Genomic DNA, 6,498 nt, shown 5'->3' on the forward strand with positions numbered 1-6,498 from the left:
TCCTTGTGCCTGACTCATCAAAGCTAGTTGTGGGCTATGAGACCAGCTATTGTGAGCTACTTCTGAAAAGCCTATGGTGGACTACTTGAGGTGAGGTCATGGGTGACTTCATGGTTTGCTTGATGGTTAAGTCAAGTCTGGTAAGCACCGCCCAGTGCACCTGCTTCACCGCTGAGCTGCTTGTTCAGTAGCTTCTGACCGTGTTGACCGGGATGTGGCTTGGTGCTTGCTGATCTGGCCAGGAGTCTGGTTCTCCGCTGAGCAGCTCTGGTTCTCCGTTGAGCAGCTTGGTTTGACCGCTGAGCAGCTTGTCAGCAGCTTGACTTGTGGCAAGCTCGTGTCTGACCGTGTCAAGCATATTTCTGTCTGCGCCAGGCCTAGTCTGGTGCTAGACTGAGCGGCTAAGCATGTCTGCTCAACTACCTGGTTGAGCAGTTTGGTCCAGGTCAGGCAGGTGGCCAGGTCAGCTCAGCGGGGCTTGTTCCACGCTCAGCTGCCTGGTTGAGCACCTTGATTTTCTTGACTTTTGTTGCTTTTTGACCATGAAGTTTTTCTCTTCTTTTCTTCATTTTATTTCCTACAAAATACATAAAAAGGCAATACAAACACAAATATACCAAATTGTGATATTTTATAAAAAAAGTATTGTTTTAAGTTGGTTTTTCTCAATTATGCTTAAGATAAGTGCCATAAACGTGTATGATTTTTAGGTATGTTTGGCACTTATCATTGATACAAGCCCTTACCATATTCGAGACCCATCAACTAGGTCTCTAGGGTAGCAATTAGAGCATGTCTTCTAGATAAGGCATCGGCCACCACATTGGCCTTTCCCTTCTTGTGTTTGACCATATATGGAAATTGCTCCAAAAATTCTACCCATTTGGCATGCCTCTTGTTGAGCTTGCCTTGCCCTTTCAAATATTTGAGTGACTCATGGTCACTATGAATGACAAACTCTTTTGGCAAGAGGTAGTGTTGCCATGTCTATAGGGCTCTCACTAATGCATATAATTCCTTATCATATGTGGAATAGTTAACGGCAGGCCCCTAACTTCTCACTGAAATAGGCAATTGGATGCCCATCTTGCATTAGAATAGCCCCAATATCCACATTTGAAGTATTGCACTCTATTTCAAAAAAAAATTGAAAATCTTGGCAACCTAAGTATAGGTGCATAGGTCAGCTTTACTTTAAGCCTCTAAAAGGATTCTTCTTACTTATCACCTCAATGAAATCCCACATTCTTTTTTACCACTTCATCGAGCGGTGCTGCCAAGGTACTGAAATCCTTGATGGACCTTCTATAGAAGTAGGCTAGGCCATGAAAGATTCTCACATCCTTGGTGGTCTTAGGGCTAGCCCATTCTTGAATAGCCTTAATCTTTTCAGAATCTACGTGAACTCATGTGGCATTGATAATGAAGCCAAAAAATATCATGTGATCAACACAGAAGCTACACTTCTTAAAATTGGCATATAGCTTCTCCTTTCTCAATACAAGTAAAACACTTCGCAAGTGTTCATAAAGTTCATCATTATTCTTATTGTATATGAGAATATCATCGAAGTATATCACAACAAATTTGCCTAGAAAATCCCTCAAAACGTGGTTCATCAGCCTCATAAATGTGCTTAGCGCATTAGTTAAGCCAAAAGGCATTACTAACCACTCGTACAAGCTATATTTTGTTTTGAAGGTTGTTTTCCACTCATCCCCTTCCCGAATTCGAATTTGATGGTACTCGCTCTTTAAATCAATTGTTGAAAAGATGCAGGCCCCATGTAATTCTTCCAATAGATCATCCAATCTAGGAACGGGGTGTCAATATTTTACCATGATATTATTCCTAGCTCGACAATCTATGCACATCCTTTAGGCTCCATTTTTATTTGGAACTAGGATGACTGGAACTTCACATTGACTAAGACTTTCTTGGACCCATCCTTTTTTTGCATAAATTCCTCGACTTGTTTTTGAATTTCATTAGTCTCTTGAGGATTGCTCTGATAGACAGGCCTATTGGGCAAAGATGCACTAGGAATTAGGTCAATATGATGTTCGATTCCCCTTAATGGGGGAAGACAACTAGGGACTTCCTTAGGGAACACATCATTGAACTCATTTAGAAAGTCCTTTAAGAACTTAGGCATAGAAGCCTCATCAGTAGCATCAATGCTCAAGCAAAAGCTCTTGCACAAGATTATGTACATAGGTTGCTTTGAGATCAAAGCATGTTTGAATTCTCTCTTTGTAACAAAGTAGCTCTTTTTGTGATCCTTTTTGGTCAATTTTTTTCACTTTGTTTGCGTCCTTTGCCTCATCATCTTTTTCTTTCCTTTCCTTTCCTTTTCCATATTTTCTTTCAATCTTCGATGATCATCACACACTTATTTTGGGGATAAGGGTGATAGGACTATTTTGTGGTTGTGATGTATAAAAGTATACTTATTAGAATAACCATCATGGATGGCTTTCTTATCGTACTGCCAAGGTCTTCCTAAGAGTATATGGTTGGCCTCCAAGTTGATCACATCACAAAGGACCACGTCCTCATATTTCCCAATGGAAAAAGGCACTTCTGTCTGCTGATTAACGACCATCTCCCCAACATCACTTAGCCATTGCAGCCTGTAAGGTGTTGGGTGTGCCTTAGTGCTAAGTTTTAACTTAGTCACTAATCTTGTACAAACTATGTTAGCACAACTTCCTCCATCAATGACGAGGGTACAATCATTCCCTTGCATCAGGCATCAAGAGTGAAAAATGTTTTCTCTTTGGCTCTCCTCATGCTCTCGAACTTGACTCTCCAAGAGTCTTCTTACCATGACTAAATATCCATTAGGGATGAAGATATCTCCACCACTATCATGATCCTCCTCACTAGATGCCTCTGATTGAGACTCAACAACTCCATTGAGGACCACCATAGTTATACTAGTAGGGAACTGAGATGCAATGTGAGCACGACCCAAGCATTTGAAGCACTTGATGTCACAACTCCTCTAATTAGGATATACGGGTTGTTTTCCCTGAGACTTGGTTGCCCCCATGGTTTCCTTGCTACTAGAATGACTCTCCTTTGTTGCATTGTCCTCCTTCTTAGATTTGTCCTTCCGAGTGTTAGAAGAATACTTGGACGGTGAACCATAGGAGTACTTATACCTCTTCCTCTTGATCTGCTGCTCCAACTTGATGGCCTTATACACTAGGTCATCTAACTCCACATAGGGTTGCAACTCAACAATGTCATGGATCTCAGTGTTCAACCCATGGAGGAACCGAGTCATTGTAGCTTCTTGGTCCTCATGAAAGTTAGACCTAAGTAGGGCCATCTCCATCTCCGTGAAGTACTCATCTACTGTCTTGTTACCTTGAGTTAGCCTCTGTAACTTGTTGTGCATGTCCCTCTAGTAGGAACTAGGAAAAAACCTCTTTTGTATGACTACCTTCATCATCTCCCAATTATCCATGACATCATCATTAGATCTCTCTCTCTCTTTCTGATATTGGTCCCACCAAACCATAGCATACTCCTTGAACTCGAGGGCTACCACCTTCACCTTTTTCTCCCCACTATAATGATGGCAATCAAAGGCATGCTCCATTTTCAACTCCCACTCTATATAAGCCTCAGGGTTGTTTAATACTAAAAAGGAATGAACTTTGACTTTTACCCCCTCAATCCTATCTTCCTTCCTCCTATCACCACGACCTCCTCCCTCTTGACCATCCTCCTCATGCCTTCCTCTCTTATCCCTCCTCCTCCTTGGCTCCCCATTACTACTAGAGTTACCATCCAGCCTCCTATCAACATGGACTGGCATATGCTCCATCTATCTCTGAAGTGTCTAAAACTGGGTGTTCATCATAGCATGAAGTACGACAATCCTGGGGGACAGGGGTGGGCTATCTTTTGGACTAAACATAATGTCACTCGTGCTCACTATTCTCTCAAAGTGTTTAAGTGTTTCACTCCCTCACTTAACTCAAAGTGTTTAAGTGTTTCATTCCCTCACTTTCTCTCAATTTCTCCTTTGATTCTTGATTGATTCAAGTAATCAAGTTTATGTGCCAAAAACATGTGACAAGTTCACAAGATTACCAATTGTTTGGTATATGTCTCGGTTGGATTGTGTATAGGGTGGTTCTGTTGTGTTTGGTTTGGTTTGGGTTAGGTTTGTAGGGTAGGATAGGTATTAGGTCTCGGCTTATGGGGTTTTGGGTTAGGGTTAGGTTTTTGATTTCGACTTCGGTAGGGTTAGGTGTTAGGGTTTCGGTTAGGATGTGTTTGGATGGGTTAGGTCATGACTTGATTGGTTTTTGTGGGGTAAGGTGTTTTGTGTCATGGCCTTGTTGAGTTTTGATGGTAGAAACTTTGGTTTGATGTTTGGAGTTTGGTTTTGACCTTGGTTAATGATTTTTGGTTTCGGCTTTGGGAATTGTTGATGAAAGCTTGCACCTTTTAATTTGAACTTTTTGGATTTGAAACTATTGTATGGTTTCAGCCTCAAATTCAATGTCCTCAGTCTTTTTATTTAAAGATCTTATTTTTGTTTGACTTTCAGGCAACAACTGAGCTCTGATGACCACTTGATGACAACCTCTAGATGAGTTGTCTTTGGTGTAGGATCATTTCTTGTGAAAGTCCCAACTTTGATTGAATTTTGAGTGCAAGTTACTTTCTTTGATTCGAGTATAAGGGATTTGGATTTGGGCTTAATGTGTCTTGGTTAAGACTGGGGAATTGAGGTTTAAGTGTTAAGGTTATAAGGGAATTAGGGTTAGGCTCATGATTTAGTGTGTTTAGTTTTAGGGTGGTCATAGTTTGGTGATTTGTAGGTAATATAGGCTTACTGTTTAATGTTGATGTGGATGGGGATGGGTTGGTGAAGTTGAAGTTGGTGAGTATATAAGAATGTGGATGGGGGATTTGAGGTGGGGTGGCGCCACAACCATGTAATGTTTGATAAGCCTTGTGAAGTTCGTCACAAGAGATTGACTCTCTTGATAAAAACAATAATCTTGTCTAAACCAAGAAGCTAGGAGAATATTCACTAACAAGGATTGAAATCCAATAAAATTTAACTTGTTTTATTCATATGAAATCATGGTTACATATAGGAAAAGACTTAGGAAAAGATGAGTAAAAATAACATTTGAATTCAAAATAAAATCCTATCTAACATGGTAAAATCTTACTTGTTTCATTCGGACTTGACTTGTATTTTGGTGTGCTAGCCGAGTTTTTTGAGGTGCAATTTAGCCATGTGTTTGATTTAAAATTTAAATAAAGTTGTTGGCCTCTTTATCTTTGTTGAGTCGAGTTGGTTGTGGGAGATTTGCCCTAGATTTGACCATAGGCTTCAAACACCACCTAGGTTGGAAGGTCCTTGATTTATGATGGTCAATTTGTGAGAAGAATTCTTTTGCTCTTCAAATTATCTCTTGGTCGTTTGGATTGAGAGAATTTGGCCTTTGCCTTATCTTCAAGCCAACCGAATCCTCCATGTGATATACCATGTTTGATGCGCCTTATCTTCTCTACCTCCTTCATATCTTCACGCCAACTTTAAGTTGAATCGGTCTAGCTGAATCCCTTCCTTGTTCTATCTCCTTCCTTGGTCCAACTTCAAATATCCTAGTCGTGCTAAGTCTTGTGCCAACTTGAGTTTGAATTTGAAATTCTCCTTCTAGCCGAGCCACATGTGGTCTTGGCCTTGTCCAAATTCCTTCCTATAATTAATTGACAACACACAATTTATTTGCTCCAAAATAAATTAAACAAACTTAAAATAAATAACACAAATAACAAAATATAAATCCCAACTACTTGTGGGTTAAGACACTTCCCACTTATTTAGGTGTCCTAAGCAAACTTGTCATGGTGGATCTTCCACCATGTCGTGGCCCTCCTTTGGCTCCCCATCTTGGGTGATGAAATTTATGGGCTTGTGTCACTCCTTGGCCCAATTAGGACTTGATTCCATGATGACATGCACGAGTTTCCGCACCTCTTGTGCCTTCTTGGCCTTGGTCCTAGTCATGGGTCCTCCTAGGCCACGTAAGGACTCTTCATTGATTTTGGGCCCCACTGGGTTTACATCATAATCGAACCATGATAAATTGGTTGTGCCATCTTCTCTCTTACCCTACTCTTTTACTTACATGTAATTATCATATTTTCGCTTTATTTGATAGCATTCATTTAGAGATTACTGGATAAGTGAATCTGCTTTGTTATTCACTTTAAGTAGCATGTTTAAGAGCATATTAGATTAGTTTAATCACGCTTTCTTGCTGCATCAAGAATCAAAAGATTTTTAATTGATTAAGAGCATATTAGATTAGTTTACTCGGTTAAGCCTTCATTTAATTGATTAAGTTCAGCTTTGTGTTAATTGATTAAGAAACCATTTAATCGATTAAAACCACTAATTTTTTAGATTATCTTTTGTATTTTGAATCAAGTTTAATTGTTACTTGAACCATGTAT

The sequence above is a fragment of the Lupinus angustifolius genome, chromosome LG06 (genome assembly GCF_001865875.1).
Source record: "Lupinus angustifolius cultivar Tanjil chromosome LG06, LupAngTanjil_v1.0, whole genome shotgun sequence".
Taxonomy (NCBI): Eukaryota; Viridiplantae; Streptophyta; class Magnoliopsida; order Fabales; family Fabaceae; genus Lupinus; species Lupinus angustifolius.